General features: G+C 33.8%; 1 protein-coding gene and 2 pseudogenes across 1 annotated transcript in view; all 3 read right to left on the bottom strand.

Annotated features, from left to right (window-relative positions):
* LOC128192429 (toll-like receptor 4) overlaps window positions 1–19,340 on the bottom strand; it is an 87,634-nt gene that overhangs the window by 61,555 nt on the left and 6,739 nt on the right. The window lies entirely within an intron of this gene.
* LOC128191309 (calcium-responsive transcription factor-like) lies at window positions 190–7,674 on the bottom strand (annotated as a pseudogene).
* On the bottom strand, window positions 10,024–18,647 carry LOC128191308 (uncharacterized; annotated as a pseudogene).

Here is a 19,340-nt window from a genome sequence, read left to right as displayed (position 1 = left end):
CTTTCAAAAGAGGTGAAATACAATTCCTTTCCTTAATTTATTTTAATATAGTTTGTTAATAAATTACATGTTTATAGTATTAAACTCAAATTAATTTAAATAATATATATATATATAAGCTCATGTATTGAATTTCCAGTTAAAGCCAATACAAGTTCATGTATGTACCTTAAAACAATTTGTAGATAGCTGTATGATATCAGTCTCTTCGAATGTTTCCGCAAGATCTATTTTTGTCATGCAGTGCTGAATAAAAGGTGGTGGTCTGTTCTTCAAGAAATCTGGTATTGCTGCAATGTAAGAAGGACCGACTCTTTCTGAGGCCAACACGTTGTCACGAGTATTCCTATCCAAAAAGAAAATATCCATAGACTACAATTCAGAGTAAAAAAAAAAGAAAGAAAGGGAAAAACTCTGGGATACAATATATAAGAAAATAAATCTTTATCAGAAAGCATGCTTTCCAACTACAAAGCCTTAAGGTATTTGATGTATAACAACCACATTTTGTACCTAATAAACGAATGGTCCGCTATTTTTAATAAAGATATAATTTTGAAGGTGTTATCAAATAAAAATACTCCACCAAAGGAATTTTCAAAATTTTCATTATGGTCCAAGTAATTATACCTTGAACTTTGCATTGAAGTCTATGGGCAACATATGTTTTATTAAGATATTGTAAAAAGTAACTGAAAATTCGTAAAACTCTCTTGGTTATTACATGCATAAACTTTCTCTTTATTAAAATATGAAATAAAATGAATCATTAACCGCAGTAATTTTGACGAAAGTAAAAATTTTTTTTTCATCAAGGGGAGATAACTCTTTTAAAAAATTCTGGTACAAAATGACCGGTTCCTTATATGTTGTCTGCTGTGTGAATTTGATTCATTTCACTTTCATAGTCATCTAGCAATACATATTTAGCTAGTTTAAAATGATTCAAAATTGTTTAATATCCCTTCATTTAATATACATTGAATACCTTAAGGTAGCTCGCGGGTTTACCTGCTTGTGAGAAAACCTACCTTGAAAATTTGTCCATGTGATCTATAGGTTTTATAGTTTAATTTCTGAAATTTATTTAAGATTCGTCTGCGCGGTAATAATGTTATCGTGTTTCAAATACAGTGTCATTAATAAAATCAAGCAACGCCATTTCAATGAAATATATAGTAAAATGCACATGTTAAGCGAGAAGCGCATTACAAATATATGCTCCACACTTTTAAACGATTCAGACGAAATTAATCATACTCAACACAAAAACAGAGGAGATAATTATGAATCAATTCATAAAAAAATATCAGTATGTGTTCTCGGCCAATTTTTGGCAAAAAAACTTTAAAGATTTAAAAGATTTCTAAAAACCTTATATTTTCATTACAACGTTAGCCTGACGTCATCATTTCCTTACTTCTTAGAACACCAAAATTGAAATGCATTTATTGACAAGACTAGCTGTTTTACACATTTTAGAACATGTTAATGCTTATTAGACATTATTTTGAATGTAATTTAAAAATGCAATTAATGTAAGGCTGTAAAGATACAGAAAATTGCTATTTTTGTTTTTATGAAACTCTGAGTCAATCAATGCAAAATTAAAATGCCAGGCAACTACTGACATTATAAGTAAGTAATCGAATAAAACAGTTATCTCAAGCCAAAAGAAATTTAAGAATTTAATCGGTAGTACAGATTACGGAAGTTATAAATGTAAAAAAAAAAAGCGAAGTTAATGCATACATTCTATTTTAAAACATGACTTCAAATGGAAGAGTTCTAACGCACACTCATTCTTTATCTTTATAGAACAAAATGTGACAATGTATGTGACATTTTTAAATTTTCAGCACTTGATATTATAAATCTTTGTATAAACAGTCATAAACGGCATATAAGCTTTTTAAAATATTTTCTTTTATACTTCTAAATATCTCATTTGTCATTTTAAAATAAAATTATGAGTTTACTATGACGGTCAACTCTTTACGTCGATTCCTATTGTGACGTCAGCAAACCCGCGAGCTACGTTAACGTTGAAGTATTATATAACATAGTCAGTAAGAATTATGAGAATTCAAAAATGGTGTAGAGCAACAGCTACCAAAGAGTTTTCATGAAAAAAATAGAGCTGTTATATGTGCAAATTATTATTGTAAAAATACTTTGTTTTTTATATGGAAGAGATATAATAATAATTGTTTTGTCATATAACATGAATCCATACCTATATACTAAATTAAATTATGATATGTAAGCATATATTAAGTTGTAAGATACAAGAATTTCATGTATTTTTTGTAAAGTGATAATTTAATTTACATGACTATGTCGGCTATCAAAAACAGAGTATTTCAAAAGTAAGACAATTTTCACACAAAAATCAGATACATAAATAAATTAGGAATAATAGAAATAGATGGGGTAACCAGTCAGTAAACAAAGTTTTGCAATTGACCAAACAGTATCTAAGGAATGCATTACTATACAGTACCGATCAGACCCAACCTAACAGAAAGTAAACCCCAACTAAACCCTGGGTTAACTTTCCAGATTTACTCTGGGTTTACTTTGGGTTTACTAGAGTGGACCCAGAGTAAACCCAAAGTAAACCAGAGTGGACACAGAGAGTAAACCCTGGAGTCAGAAGTATACACCTGAAAGCAGACGCTAACTGTGTATTCGGAATATACAAAGGGTAGGAATTACAGGCAGTAGGATGGTAAGATAAAATACTAGTCTGCTTCACACTTCAGTGCATACAGTTGACCTCAAAAGCAATTTCAAAGTAAACCCAAAGTAAACCCTGAGTGGACCCAAATTTTCAAAAAGTAAACCCAGAGTAAACCCCAAGTAAACCCAAAAAGTAAACCCGGGGTTTAGTTGGGGTTTACTCTGGTGTTAGGTTGGGTCTGATCGGTACTGTATGATACCCAAATCAAGGTTGCTATTACACCCATCTTTGATTGCAAGTAAAAAACAAAAGGAGCACTTTTCAGGGAAAGAAAATCATTTTAGTATTATACATATGTTTGAAAATTATTAACCATTTTACTTCCATTGAAAATAATATCTGGTAAATTATTCATAGACTACAATGTAAATCTTCCACCTTCCATCACCAGTAATACATGTATTAAAATTAAATGTTATGAATAACTGGTACGTACTCTACTTGCAAACATTTTTTAAGTATAGTAACTCGATGAAGCTGACTATTTAGTATGTTTCAGTTTTAATTAATTTTTCCCAAAATTATTGTGGACTTTAACTATATTTTTATTATTAATAAATAGTTTTCCCACCTTGATCATCACAAAATAAAACTGCTTTCCACTCAACAGAGTTTGTGAGAGACTCTAGTGCAACTTCAAACTGGTCCTCTGAGCAAGAGTTTGCACACCTTCTCAGCATGGCAAGAACTTTATCCTTACTCTCACCAACACCATTGTCAGTTTTGCTGACCCATCTCGTCCAGCTTTGCTCACGGTGAAAGTCGCAAAGGAATACAAAACTCTCTATAACAAGAAATATATCACAGTGTATCAGCTATTACATAAAAATGAAATATTCAGAAACTGATAGCAAAACCAGACTTAAAAAAAATAAAGAATAAAAACTAGTGGGTATTGTTTTTTTATACAAAAAAACACATGTCTCCCCTTCTCCCTAAGGATTGTAATATGGGGCAAATTTAATAAGTGAAAAAGAATGAAGTCAGCTATATGTTAGATATCATCCATATATGATACAGTTAAGAAAATGAATTAACTTGAGACACAAGATTGGTCAAGGTCAAAAATTATGGAGGCGTGCACTCCTTCTCAATACCATCTACCTATGTTCCAAGTTTGAAGCCTTAATGTCAAAAGGTATCCAAGTTACCACCCAGACAAAATTTAATTATTTTTTCTCAAGTTGACCTTGAGTAAAACAAGGTCAAGGTCAAATATTTATCAATAGTACACCTCAGTGTATTATAATTGTTCTTTGTGTAAAGTTTGAAGTCCTTCTGTCAAAGAATATTTAGGAGGTGAACAATGAAGTTTTTTCTAATTTGACCTTGAAATAAAAATTTTAGGTCAAGGTCAAAAATTTTGGTAAGGTTCAACTGGTCTTTATACCATCTATGTATGATACAAGTTAAAATATTGTATGATTAAGGAGTCTTGTGTTATGGTCCGGACTATATTTTTTATAAAACGCTTGACCTTGAAGAAGATAATAGGTCAAGGTCAAAAATTTTGATGGCGTGCACTTCTTCTTAATACCATCTACCTTTGTTCCAAGTTTGAAGTCTTAATGTCAAAGGGTATTTAAGTTACGGCTTGGACAAATTTGGATGAAGAAGAATAAGAATAAGAAGAATAAGAAGAAGAAGAATAAGAAAGTCGACAAAAACAATATGTCTCCCCTTTGAAAGGGGAGACATAATAAAATTAATACAGTAATTTCAAACACTGTTGCAGTTATATGCAGCTTACACCTATAATCTGTCCCTTAAATCAAACTACCTGAGAAAGTCTCCTCTATGGCAACTATTTCTCGCTCACAGAAGTCTGCCATAAAGAATTTGGGCTTCCATTCCCATCCCTCTGGTTTGTCTGGAGCCTCGTTTATCCAGTTTTTGATAGTTTGGAGACCCTGTACAATTTAGTTTTTGGTCTCATTCTGGACAACAAACTCTGCCACAACACTAAAACCAACATTTGTCTTCACAGCCAAAAAGAAAAGAAATATTTCGTGGTTCTGTAGGTGGCATCCAATAAGCAAAGAGAGTTGCCATATCTAAAATATATAACTGCATAATCACCTTACTGCATACACTGTTAAGTATTTAGAATTTAATACAGCTACAATTTAAAATTTCTTTAAAACAAAATGAAACAATGCATCAATTTGTTTAATATCAAAACTCAACAAAAAAGGCACCACATACCATATGGAGACAGTAATGTAAGACATATCAACATTACAAAAGAACTCACCAATAATTATGCATGACAATCTTACATAGAGTACATTACCTATAAAGCAAATGCCTCTGGAACTCTGATTGGTGACAGAAGAAGAAATTGGTTGTTGTAATCAACTGAGAGAAGACCTCATCTTCATCATCTTGCTCAACACACTGCACATCATTGATGTTATCTTCATCCATTGGCTGATTCTCATTTGAGGTAGCCGGCATGAAATCAAAATTATCCTTTGGGTAGCTTTCTTGCCATTGACTTACCAATTCCATTAGATTTTCCTGATCTATTTTGGAATACCTGAGAAAAAACATCATCATATATAGCTATTGTATAACTATTGTAACTGACTTTTTTTTTACAACAGCTAATGGCAAAATAAATGTTCCTGTCCTAATATATGTTTTCTTAAGTACCAAACTCGTACCTCAGGCGAAGTTGTGCTAAGTAAATGTGTTTCCTTATTGTCACATCTGATGGATAGTATGCAGCGTCTGTAAGTGACGGCTTGCTGGCACTGGGGAACAACTGGGTATCTACATAAACTTTCAAATGGCGTCTCATTTCTGAAACACTTGTGACCCCATGTCCCACCATCTCATACAGTTTTTCTCTCACTTCTTTGTTCACTAGATTCATAAAACTTGTAATCGAAGTATATTAAACCAATAACAATATTTATATCACAAAGTACACAACAAATATGCCTTACAGATTGAAACAAACTCATTAATTATACAAACCTGACCAAGAAGATGCATGTCTTAGTGTTCTTCATCCTTGGGTAAGCTTTTATAAATCCGATGTTCTCTCTTTATGTTGCTTCCCATAACTTCCAGGTCTTCTCTGAGCTTCTCGCTAGCTATTCTCCTGGCCTTCTCTGTATCTTGTTTAGCCTGCAAATTTCAATTATCTCTATAAAAATACATAATTTTTTTATATCTTTTACTTTACTTATCTTTGCTCTTATTTTAAATTCATTATGGAGTGGTACTCAAAGAAATAAACAGAGAGGAGCAAATCTGTCATCTGTTTAAAAATTAATTTTAAAAATGTGTATATTTAGAATTAAAAATAAAAGTATTCCACAAAATGTAAGTACCCGGTATTTCATGTGTATTCATATATAAAAATGAATTTTAACTTGATTTGTTTTGAAATGTCAGATACCTTATATTCTGGAAAAACAAGAACTTCTTTCATGACAATTTTAGCTGGACAGCCTTTCTTTTTCGTAGATTGGATATGCTGCCTCCTTTTCAAAAATGAAGGATGATCATCCTAAAAAAAAACACAAATATGAAAAAAGTATTTTTTTAAACATGTTTAATAAGCTGTAAGATCCAGTAGAGTGACCTAGGATCCAGTAAACCGCCCCTGTGTTAGTACTTATATTGCAGACTATGTTTTATACTTACACTAAGTCAGGAACCAAGGAGTAGTAGTCCTTATGTGAGAGGATCCAGTAGAATGACCTAGGATCCAGTAGACCGCCCTGTGTTAGTACTTATATTAAAGACTATGTATTTTACTAACACTAAGTCAGGAACTTAGGAATAATACTCCTAATCTGAGAGGATCCAGTAGAGTGACCTAGGATCCAGTAGACTGCCCTGTGTTAGTACTTATATTGCAGATTATGTTTTATAATTACACCAAGTCAGGAACCAAGGAAAAGTACTTCTTATGTTGGAGGATCCAGTAGATTGACCTAGGATCCAGTAGACTGCCCTGTGTTAGTACTGATATTGCAGACTATGTTTTATACTTATAACAAGTCAGGAACAAAGGAGTAGTACTTCTTATGTGGGAGGATCCAGTAGATTGACCTTGGATCCAGTAGACCGCCCCTGTGTTAGTACTTATATTGCACACTATGTTTTATACTTATAACAAGTCAGGAACAAAGGAGTAGTACTTCTTATGTGGGAGGATCCAGTAGATTGACCTTGGATCCAGTAGACCGCCCCTGTGTTAGTACTTATATTGCAGACTATGTTTTATACTTATAACAAGTCAGGAACAAAGGAGTAGTAGTCGTTATGTGGGAGGATCCAGTAGAGTGACCTAGGATCCAGTAGACCGCCCCTGTGTTAGTACTTATATTGCAGACTATGTTTTATACTTACACTAAGTCAGGAACCAAGGAGTAGTAGTCCTTATGTGGGAGGATCCAGTAGAGTGACCTAGGATCCAGTAGACCGCCCTGTGTTAGTACTTATATTAGAGACTATGTATTATACTTACACCAAGTCAGGAACCAAGGAAAAGTACTTCTTATGTGGGAGGATCCAGTAGAATGACCTAGGATTCAGCAGACCGGCCCTGTGTTAGTACTTATATTGAAGACTATGTTTTATACTTACACCAAGTCAGGAACTTAGGAATAATACTCCTAATCTGAGAGGATCCAGTAGAGTGACCTAGGATCCAGTAGACCACCCTGTGTGAGTACTTATATTAGAGACTATGTATTATACTTACACTAAGTCAGGAACCAAGGAAAAGTACTTCTTATGTGGGAGGATATAGTAGAGTGACCTTGGATCCAGTAGACCGCCCCTGTGTTAGTATATGTACTTACATTGGAGACTATGGATTCTTGAATTCTGATATCTTTCTTTCTTTTCTTGTTCTTGTCTTTACCAAACAAGCAATAGCGCTCATATTTGGACACTATGATAAATGGCATGCCAGTGTATATTTAATTGTTTCATTGTTGCCAATGTCGGTGAATCTCACTCAAACGGAATTTATCTGGAAGATCTGAAATTACAAGAGGCCCATGGGCCACATCGCTCACCTGAACAGCAGTTCCTTGTTACATTACATTTCGTAGCATATGCTTTTTTATTTTAAACATTGAACCCCTTTCTGGGGACCCAGTATTGGTCCGAGGTTTATGGTTGGCTTGAACAACATAAATAGTAACATAGGAATGAAAATGTGTAGCACTGCGGTGGGACCGCACGTACACAGCCTGAAAAACTGAACGTAGAAGAGTTCCACTTCAAGAGGAATAACTCTCAGACTGTACAGAACATCAAGAAAGATAACTCTTGGTTCCACTACATTAGAGTTTTCACAGTTTGAGGATCCTTGCATAGTAATCTAACAAACTGTAGCATTATAGTTCTCGAGAAAAACTTTTTAAAAACAATTTCAATATATCTTTCTATGTTAAACTTTGAACCCCTCTTGGGGCCACAGTATTAGTCCAGTGCTAAAGCTTTAATTATTTGGAATCTACATTATTTTAAGATGCTTGCATAGTAATCTCACAAGCTGAAGCATTATAGTTCCCTACAAAAAGATTTTTCAACATTTTTCCTATGCTAAACTTTGAACACCTCTTGGGGCCCCAGTATTAGATTGAGGTCACGGCTTTTATAATTTCGAATCTACACTATTTGAGGATGCTTATGTTTTGAGGATGCTTATGTAGTTATCTGACAAATTGATGCATTGTAGTTCTCGAAAAGAAGATTTTTAAACATTTTCCATATACTTCTACATTTAAATTTAAACCCATCTTGGGTCCCCAGTATTAGTCCAGGGGTCACTATTTTAAAACTGTTAAACCTTCATTATCCAAGGTTGTATGCATGATAGTAATCTCACAAATTGAAGCATTGTAGTTCTCAAGAAGAAGATTTTTTAACATGTTACCTTTATATTTCTATAATAAACTTTGACCCCCTCTTGGGGCCCCAGTATTGGTCCGGGGGTCACGATTTTACCAATTAGGAATCTACATAAGCGAAGGATGCATGTATAGAAATTCCACAAACTATAACATTGTAGTTCTTGAAAAGAAAATTTTTAAACTTTTCCTTTATGTTTTTTAAAATGTTTAAATTTTGAACCCCTCTTGGTGCCCATCAATTGTCTGGGAGTTACGATTTTTCCAAATTAGAATCTACATTATTTAAGGATGTACATGTATGCATAGTAATATCCCAAACAGTTGCATTATAGTTCTTGAGAAGAAGATTTTAAAACATTTTCCTATATATGTTAAAATCTAAACCCCTCCTGGGGCTCCACTTTTTGTTCGGGGGTCACGATTTTTACAATTTAGAATCTTCACTTTATATACAACCTCAGAGTTCTTGAAATGTTTCGGTCCTGTCGGCAAGACTGATTAAAATAACCAAGGGCCGATTACTTGATGTTGCCTGTCAGTCCAAATGACCGGTAAAAGTTGACAGGGGAACTAGCCTGGTTCCCGAGGCCTTCCGATTGTGCAAGCACAGGCACACTCGGAACTACTCGGATGTCTCGCGCACTCGACAATAACTTGTTATACCTTGAAGACATATTGATGAATATGACTAGAATGCATGAATGTTGTTTTTGTTGGATTTTATATTAACGACTCTTTTTTCCATTTTTAGTCTTTCCTTTGCTGTTTCATTGTTCCAGTTTTATCCTTTTTCCAGTTCGTTCCTGCTTTGTATTATGCAACTCGTGAAATCATATTTTAAGCAATTTGTTATATTAATTTTTTCACTTGCTAAAATATGGTTATTTGGATTGCATTTTTCTTCAACAGTAAAAATGTGGAAAGTAAAACGTGGAAAGTATTGTGAGTAAATAACAGAACTCCAGAAAGGTGAAGAGTTACTGTAAAAAGATGCTCTAAAATTTCTTGATTCCATTTATTCTACCACTGAATGATGAAAGTTTTTTCTTTCTTGTTTTTCCAATTATTGTCGTAATATACATGTAATATGTTATCATATTGTGACAGAATATATAATTATAACAATAAGAGAGTGAAGATATTTTAGTAAAATAATTTAGATAAAAAATATTAATAAATATTAGAAAAAGATCGATTAAAAAAATTTAAGAATGTAACAGCATATAATTTAAATTCTGTTTCTTGAATAGGTATATGACAGACTGCAGACATTGGGAGTGACAGTTTCACATGCCACATTGAACAAAGTGCAGGAACAGATTGGTGGCCATTTCAACGAACAACTCATCCAAGCAGTCACAGAGGGAAAGCGGTTCTGTATTTTCGGAGACAATGTCAATTTCATGGTGGCAGCAAGTCATCAAAGGAAAGGAAATTCAACTCACATGGAGCACTGGTTTGCCTCTGCGGCCATAATTCAAAATAACTCTTTTGATCACTTACCATGTAACATTCCTCAAATGCCTCTTCTTGACTTGTCACCCCAATCATTTCTCCCTAGTGACAATGATTTCAAAGTTATAACAAATGATTACATTTACATTGTGTTTCAAATTCTGACAAGACATTTGACTTTTTTGAAAAAGTTTAAACCTTTCACAGCTGAACTAAAAAATGACTTACGGGCAAAGGACTGTGATTTGAGCTCCAAGAATACCGTGGTAACGTTCCCAGTTCTCTGCAAGAATGAACTGAGCTATGCAGAAGTTGTAGACATCATGGACAGCTATGAAGACCACATTGTGGATATTTACAGGAAAGCTAACTTCAACTTAGATGGTGTAAAAGTTCATATCGGTGGGGACCAATTAACTAGGGAGCGATTTTCCGGTGCCAAACAAGTTCGTCAACAAGCAGCAACTGAAAGAGAACGATTTCTTCATTTGTCACCAATTACTTTTGAATTTTTTCACTTACAGATGGCTTTCCTAACAATGTTCTATAAGACTCTATACAACGATAACAGTACTAAAGCAGGAACCCTGTATGCAGAAAAAATAAAGTTAGGCCGAACTCATGCCAATGGGAAAGATGTAAAGAATCACTATGACCAATGTAAAGAACTTGGAAGTTCTGTGATATCTTCACATGTTGTTGTGGCAGCTATGCAATACTTTGGCATGAAAGATGTCAATGATGAACCAGTCATGTTGAAAGATTTGCTCAGTAATGAATTAAGTGACGCAGAGAAGCAGCAAATTTTGTGTAACGTACTAAGGACTTTTGTACAACAATATGTTCTAAGGGATTCTTTAGCAGTTATTCAGAATTCTACGTCTACTGCTGATATACAAACATGTCTGGAAATTGATATCATCGGCCCAGACGGTACCCCTATGCGTATACTGATCCCTGTAGCTAAACCACAAGTTGATGCAGTAGAGTCATACTCCCATCAGGTACTAGAACTAGGCCTTGCTTATGAATGTCTCCTTTTAAATGTTAAAATACCAAACAGAGACAGAATGCTGCCCCTTTTGAAGTATGTTATGTGTCTTCTGAAAGGACATAATTGGAAGTCTAAGTATGCTCTGGAAATTTTGAAATTTCTTTGTCAACAACTCTCTACTATGGATGTGAAATTGGCACATGAGACATTCTACGGTCTGTTTGTGAATAATTCTGGAAAAGAAGACACTTGCATTGGTGCCGATTTACAAATGGAGCACATAGTTAGACTGGTAAAAGACAATTTAAAAGCAGTACATTCAAACAAAACTGAAAAAACAATGGCGAAACGTACATCAGCTTTGTCAGGAATGAAGGTCATAACAAACCAATTTGATGTAACTTCTGACACATTGATCAGAGCAAGCAGACATAAAATACCTTCTTCAATAGAGGATGAACAGTTGATCATTCATTCGCTTCTTCCCATGCAGCCTTTTTCTTGTGTGCCTGGTCGCCAGATGTCATCCTACAAGAGCCCAGTTCAAAGTCCACTTAAAAAAATGAACATCCAGAATATGGTGTCATGGATAAGGGAACATCAATATTTACAATTACATGATATTGGCCAATGACATAAACTTGGTAAGTGGACTTTCATCCTAGGCTTGTAAGACTTACACAAGAGAAAGATGCATGAACTATTCATTAAAATAATCACATTAAAATTAGTACAAAACTTCATTACATCATTGTTAAAATGTATTTTTTACATTATTGTAAAGTCCATAAGAGCACAGCCTGTGAAATTTTTGAAAATTACCAAAATTTATTTGTGATCTCAAATATATGGTTTCTTAACATATTTGCCATTAATTGAAACAAACAGTTTAACAATTGTGTAATCATCATTTATGTGAATGCACTATATCAGAAAAACGTGTGACAAAACTAACTAATAAACCAAAAACAGTACAGCTGCAATGGAAATTAATTTAGTCAAAGCATACTACATTCAAATATGTACCTCATACATGAACAGTTGTTGCTATATGGAGAGACTTGAAGCCAAAATGTTGGCTATTTGTTCCGAAAGCTCCACATTCAGACCAAAGTCCGATACAAGAGAATTAGGTTGTCTAAACAAATGGGCTTCATTCACAATTTTCTCTATGACATGAGTATCAATCACACAATTTGATTCTGATAAATGGTTTAGTAATTTTTCCCGAATAGCAGCCTTCTGAATACTAGTTGGAACTTCAATGAATTTCCAAACCAGCTGCAATTCTGGCTGGCAAATGTCACAACAGTTGTGTGAAACAGTTTCATCCTCGCAGCCAAAGTATCTGTTCAGAACTTTCCTACGGCACTCTGTCAAATTTCTGCAGTATTCTTTCATAGTTTTCTTTACAGAAGGGTTACCTACGTCAGAATTGTTAAAGTAAAGTACACCCTCTGCCTCAATGCCACTTCTGCCAGCCCTTCCAATTTGCTGAATATATGCTGTCAAAATACATTAGAATAACACAAAGTTATCAATTTATTTATAATTTTAAACTAAAGGTTTTTGTTCTTTTTTGTTGTTTTTTTTTTTTTTTACATAAAATGCTGCTTGAAGAAAAGACATTTTAATATTTTTTAAAATTTTTTACATCTTAAGAATTAATAACATACATGGATGCAGTAAATTGCATTTCTGAAAGAATTATAATGTGGTTGTGACTCTGCCTCCGAGAAGCTTTTATATAATGCAATAGTACTGGTTATAATATTAAGGCACATTTAATGACCTTCAATGTTTTGTGGTGGTCCTGCATGGACAACTGTTGTAACATGTCTAAGGTCTGCCCCCATACCCAGAGCAATGGTAGAAATCACAACGCGGAGAGGTGATTCATCTGGTCGCTTTGAAATATTTTTATATATAATTTCCTTTGTCTACAATGTAAATCAAAATTAATCATTATTGTCAATTGGCATAAAACAGTAGTTTTTATTTGAAGATGCTAGCTTAATGCATTTGACATCACCTTGTCATATCTGCCAACTGATGAATGAAACATCACTACTCTGGCCTTCTCAACATCTCTGTTGCCTACAAACATGTCGTCACTGAGTATCCGTTGTGCGACCTGTGTAGTATTGATTTAATTAGCATTCGATTTAAAATGATAAATATTACAGTCTAGTGATATTAATAGTTCCATACTAAATTTAATAAACTATAATTGTAATGGGTATTTCTTGACAGGACTGTTCTAGAAGTCATAATGTGAAGAAAATAGCATCAGTGGGTAAGAAGGTTTAAATATGGTTTACATATACTCTACCTCATATCCATATCCAACCCAGTTGATACCAACACAATATATCAGAGTGACAGGATAATTCTCTTTCCTTTTTTTGAGGTCACCAAATATATTTTCAAATACATAGTCATATGAGGCATGTGTAGAAACTTTTCTACCTGGTCTGGGAAGAACAATCAAAGATATATTGCTTCTTAATGGTGATGTTTTAATGATTTGCGGGTTTTCCATACCAAGGAATTTTGTGATGTCACTTATTCCATTAATTGACACAGTTGCTGACAAGGCTAAAAACCTAGCATCTGGCCTCACAGCACGTAATTGTTTAATGTCACGGAAGATGGGTCGAAACTCATGTCCCCAGTCCAAAATACAATGAGCCTCGTCAACCGCTACATACATGTAAGTGGATTGACTTTGCAAGAATTTGTAGACTTCTGGTTTACCAATAACAGCTTCTGGGTGTGCAAATAGAAACATGGTTTTGTCCTTATCAAATTCAGAATGTGGACTGTTGCCTATAAAGAAAGAAACTTCTTTCAACTTCTGCATTTGCTGTTCAATTATTACATTCAATTGTTCTAGAACAAGAACAATTGCAGGTTTTCCCGTCTCTTCTAAATGCCAGAATGGTAGTAGCTCATTTATTAGTTCCATATCCTGTTGGTAAAATGGCTACTACATCTTGACGCATCAGACCATCCAAAGACTTTTGTTGTAGAGGTTTTAGGTTTGAGATATTCTGACCAGACATAAAATTGTACTTCTGAATGACCTTTTAAAAAAATTGGAAAAATCATTGTGCAAGGTCATTTTTCTGACTAGTGTTTTTAGCATATATATACATAAAGTTTATAGCGAGCGCAGCTCGCCGGCGCGCAGCGCCGGCGAGCGAAGCGAGCTCTAAGAACCAGTGTGCGCGGGAAAAAGAACGAGCTAAACCTACAGTTCATCAAACAAAATTTTTTGTCTACGTCCCATAATGCTCTCTAATGTTTTCACCCGTGGTGCTATGCCAAAAATGGCCGACTTTAAACTCGTAATTTACAGTGATTTAAAGTTTGAAGACACGTTTTGAGTACCGCATATGCTTTGGCGACACTCAAAAGATTTGTTACATGCTTCCATACCTCCGTATATTGAGTCGAAAAACGTAAACAAAGACGAACCAAGTCATGGATGACGTCACAGTGCACTCGCGCTATATTTCCCGCGATAAATTTAGAGGTGGATCAAACATCTGTAATGCGTGTACTAGCTATTTCAGTATAGACTGCGATACCTGCCTCATTGACGTATGATTTGTTTTCAATCTTTTTTAATATAGAGATTTTATGTATATATATTAGCAAGAGCCATACTTTACTGTCATATCGATCATTTTTTAACCTAATTGTGCATGCATGAGTAGGGAGGAAATAAACAATAGCACATTTTGAAATAAATAAAAGGAATAAAATGAAAAAATAAACAGTTTAAAAAAATTATGTAGATATTGCATATAGTCAGACCATTAAATTTAAAAGTAGGAAATTACACACCTACAAACAGGTACCGGGCTCTCTCTCTCTCTCTCTCTCTGGGAAGGGGGTTGCGCTGTATGTATCATAACCATTAAATTTAGTACCTTTGGCATGCTTATTGTAGAGAAATACTCTCTCAAAAATTCTTTGACGTTCGTTGATATCTAAATTAAACTATATATAAGATGACAATGATGCAAGGTATATGTAATTCTTGCTGCGCTCGCCAGAACGGTAGCACCGTAAAACATATTACCCCTTGTTAGTTAAATAACCTTAGATAATTAATCTTTCTTTATTCTATTTATTACATCTTTGATAAAACCAGCAAAGTCATTAAATCAATACATGACAAGTACAATGCTCCCAGGAATTGAACCTCGATCTCCATAATCCATTTTAAAGCTTGGATCAGGTGTGTTACCTTTACACCAAAGCAGAGTACTTTGGTTTGCACTGATATACAAATTAATATATAAAACGAGCGGGTGGGGTGGGTGGGGGGGGCAAAACATATAACTCTTTAAATGAACCCTTGTTTAGCATTAAAAGATTGATATCTGGACGAAACAAGAATCCCCCAGCCTAACGGACGTAATTCTGACCCTCAACGTTGAAAAAAAAATTATGAAGCGACAGAAGCTAGCAAAGTCTGACCGATATCGCAAAAGCTATTCTTGTTTACAATTGTCAACGAATTGAGACACGTATTGTAAACAAAATTGGGCGATTCGTGGGTCAATAATAGTATGTATGGTCTCATCAAACTAAATTCTAACTATATGATTAAAAAAAACCGACATGACGCAGCTAGAAGTATGACAAATCGGTTTGAATACGTTATGCACATGCAAACTTACCATATCGGACGCCATCTTGGATTGAATACAGAGCACAATCGGAAGGCCTCGGGAACCAGGCTGACAGGGGAACTTGCAAAAACATGACTAAATTTCGTACAAAAGCAACAAAGTTAATGCAAACTATTCAGGGTAATCACTGAGGAAATCCGAATGCATACGATAAATCAAGAGGATTTTTCGCAGATTTTTGGCTCTCTCTAGACTGATCATACGTTTTCGGAACATCTCAGTACTAATGAATGTAACTTACGTCACTTATAAGTAAACTTCCGAAGCTTTCGATAAGAGTGACACTATGTAATTATTTTTGGTTTTATAATGCAACTAGCAGATGTATAGTCGGGCCAAAGAAATAAGGTTTTCGATCATTTTCCAACATAGATATCGTCAGAAATCACTTGGAGAAATTGGAGAACTGGTTTAAAACATAGCGTGAACCGATGGCCCCCTATAAATCCAAAATGGCGAGTGTCATCTTTTTTACGTTTTTTATGTATATAAATACACTTTTTACACATTGAAACAGGGTTTGAAGTTAATGTTTTCATTGTAATACACAGAAATACACACACAAATACTAATTTTAATCATTCATGTCTTCGGGAGCAAATAATAATAACTCCACTATTCGATAACTAAGTCCCTGTGGCATGTTGTTTGCAGAAAGCAAAAAGAGAACGAGAAAGAAAGATAAAAAAGGAAAGTTGATGAGAGAGAGGGAAGAAAGTTAAAATTAATGAAGTAATAAATAAGTATGTGAACGTGAGAAGCCAGAATGTGAAAGTTAAGAGGAATCATATCAGGAAAAAATGAGAGAAATTGGGAGGCTTGTTAGTTAATAAAAAAATAAATTGATAATAAAATCCAAATATAGTTTTTCATCTTTCTATTAAAATATTTTGGAATGATAGAAATTTGTCCGGACTGACAAACTTCAGATGTTAGTCAGTCCAAATGACTGACAGCAGAAAAAAGATTTCAAGAACTCTGTCAACCTTTTGTGTACATAATATCATTTTTGGTGCAGTAGTTCTTGAGAAGAAAATATTTAAACATTTTTCATATTTAGTTCTGTGTTAAACTTTGAACCCCGCCTGGGGCTGCAGTTTTGGTCTGAGGGTCATGATTTCTACAATTTAGAATCTTCATTATACATATCAAAGGCCGGAACGCCCACAAAGGCCTCGAGCTGACATTTTCTTTAAAATAGGTATCATTAATTTAAATTTCTGTACCAATAGTCGTATATCAAATAATATCAGACTAAAAATATTTTTGTAACTATATTAGTACATATTATAGTATTTATTGCCAAGCAGACAACATAAAAATACACATAAAACATGGGTTCATCAACAAGATTTCACAATAGCCCTCGCCATGCACCGTCCTCGACCAGGGATCCCGCGAGATAGAGATCCGTGCACGCGCTGTCTGAGTTAGGTCGTACGTACAATAAGTCCATTATTAACACAATATGCAACTATATTTTTATATGCAATTTTAACATTACCATGTGATTGTTTACTCAGTATAAAATACGTAGTGATGCATTTGTAATACAATGAATCATAACTCATCATGGTTACAAAAAATCGAAGAAATTTCAAAATTCAAAAGTAAATTATCTTCTTTCTGCTTTAAACACTCTTCGAACAAATTTTACGGGTTCATCATTTGTATACGAGGGAAACACATTAACAGTGTTTCCCTAATTATAATAAAACATACTTTTTTCAAAATTTAATTCCCGTGTGAAACAAGATTATCTATGGTATGGTTGTTTATAAATACATCCACACTACGTGCGTTGATCTGCCGTTTCTATAATGCTCAAACAAACTAGCTGCAATATTGCAACAAAATCATAAGATAAATTTATCGCTTACATTTATTTTGGAGACCGTGCCCGATAACAAATCAATTTACACATTTATTTTTATCGGGCACGGTATCCAAATTAAATGTAAGCGATAAACTAAAATAATGTTTAGTGAATTTTTACACCTTATCGTATTCATCCGTCATTTCTCGGTCATACTAAAACACGCCTGCCGACGCCTGCCGGGGAAAACACGCCTGCCGAGAGAAAACCGCACGCCTGCCGTTTACCTGATGGATTATTTGAATATTTTCTTCGATATTTTATTTAACTTAACTAAATTAAGTATCATAATAACAAAAAGTTGACTTTATATTGATTATTTAGCACAAAATTAGCAAAAATGTTCAATGTTGGTAAAGATAGATAACTCTTACGTAGAATTCATACGCCAGCCGAGGAAATCTAGCCGCCTGCCGTTTATTTGATGGATTATTTTACTTTTTTCTTTGATATTTTATTTCTTTTTACTAAATAGATGATAATAGAAATCAAAAATTGATTTTATATTAATTAATTAACACAAAATAAGTAAAAATCGGGTAAGCTGATAGCTCTTACGAAGAAATCGTACGCCTGCCAAGAAAATGTATACGCCTGCCGTTTATTTGATGGATTATTTTAATTATTTCTTTGATATTTTAGTTTACCTAGCTTAGTAATTGATAACAGAAATAAAAACTTGACTTTAAATTCGTTAATTAACACAAAATTAGTAAAAATCGGTAAAATAGATAACTCTTACGCAGAATGCATACGCCTGCCGAGAAGAGTACACGCCTGCCGGATATCTGATAGATAATTTTTTTTTTCTTGGATATTTTATGTTTCCTAACTAAATACATGATCAAAGAAATAAAAGGTTATTTAGTATTCGCTGTTTAATGAAAAATAGTATTAAAAATGTTTAAAGTCTGTAAAGAAGACAAAGAGTTCTTACCCTGCTTACGCCTGCCGAGACACTGAGTTGTAAGCCTGCTGATTTAATCATTTATCCATGTCTTTTATTTTTATTTCTTGAAAAACTTCAGCTTTTTACATAGTTATCGTTATACTGTATTAGTGCTTTCATACCCTTATTCTTTTGTTGCAATTAATTAAACAGAAACTGTTTAAGATATATTACAAACTCGAATCAGGGACATATGTACTGTTATATGTACATGACTTTTGTATGTCTCTGCTCGAATTTTAAGATTAAAGATGGTCTCTAGTTTTTCGAAGAACCCTTAAAATATGCATGTATTTTACGTATAATCAAAATATCTTATGTTATATATTCATACGATCTAAAAGTGGTGTCTGAAATAAGAAGGAAAGTATACTGATGTGAATATATATAATTAATGCACTGTTATACTAAGTTCAGAAATACGTATGGAGTCAAACTGTAAATACTGTGTTGGGTGAACATGTAAATACAAAATTCAAGACATGTAATGGAAATTAATATTTACACCAACTCAATCAATTCAAAAGATGCAATTTGACAATTTCATTTCTTTAGAGAAGTGGACTAGCATAACCTTTATCCGTGTATGAAGGCTATATAATGTATTTCTTAAACAAACAGGCTAGCGTGCTTAAATTGTGTAAGCTTTCCAGATTTTATAAATATTTATGCTCCTAAATTATTAATTCTAGTAAATGTATATGGGGAAATGTTAGACTTTTTAAACAAAGT

Source organism: Crassostrea angulata, chromosome 7 (genome assembly GCF_025612915.1).
Source record: "Crassostrea angulata isolate pt1a10 chromosome 7, ASM2561291v2, whole genome shotgun sequence".
Classification (NCBI taxonomy): Eukaryota; Metazoa; Mollusca; class Bivalvia; order Ostreida; family Ostreidae; genus Magallana; species Magallana angulata.
This window is presented reverse-complemented; position numbering and strand designations above follow the sequence as displayed.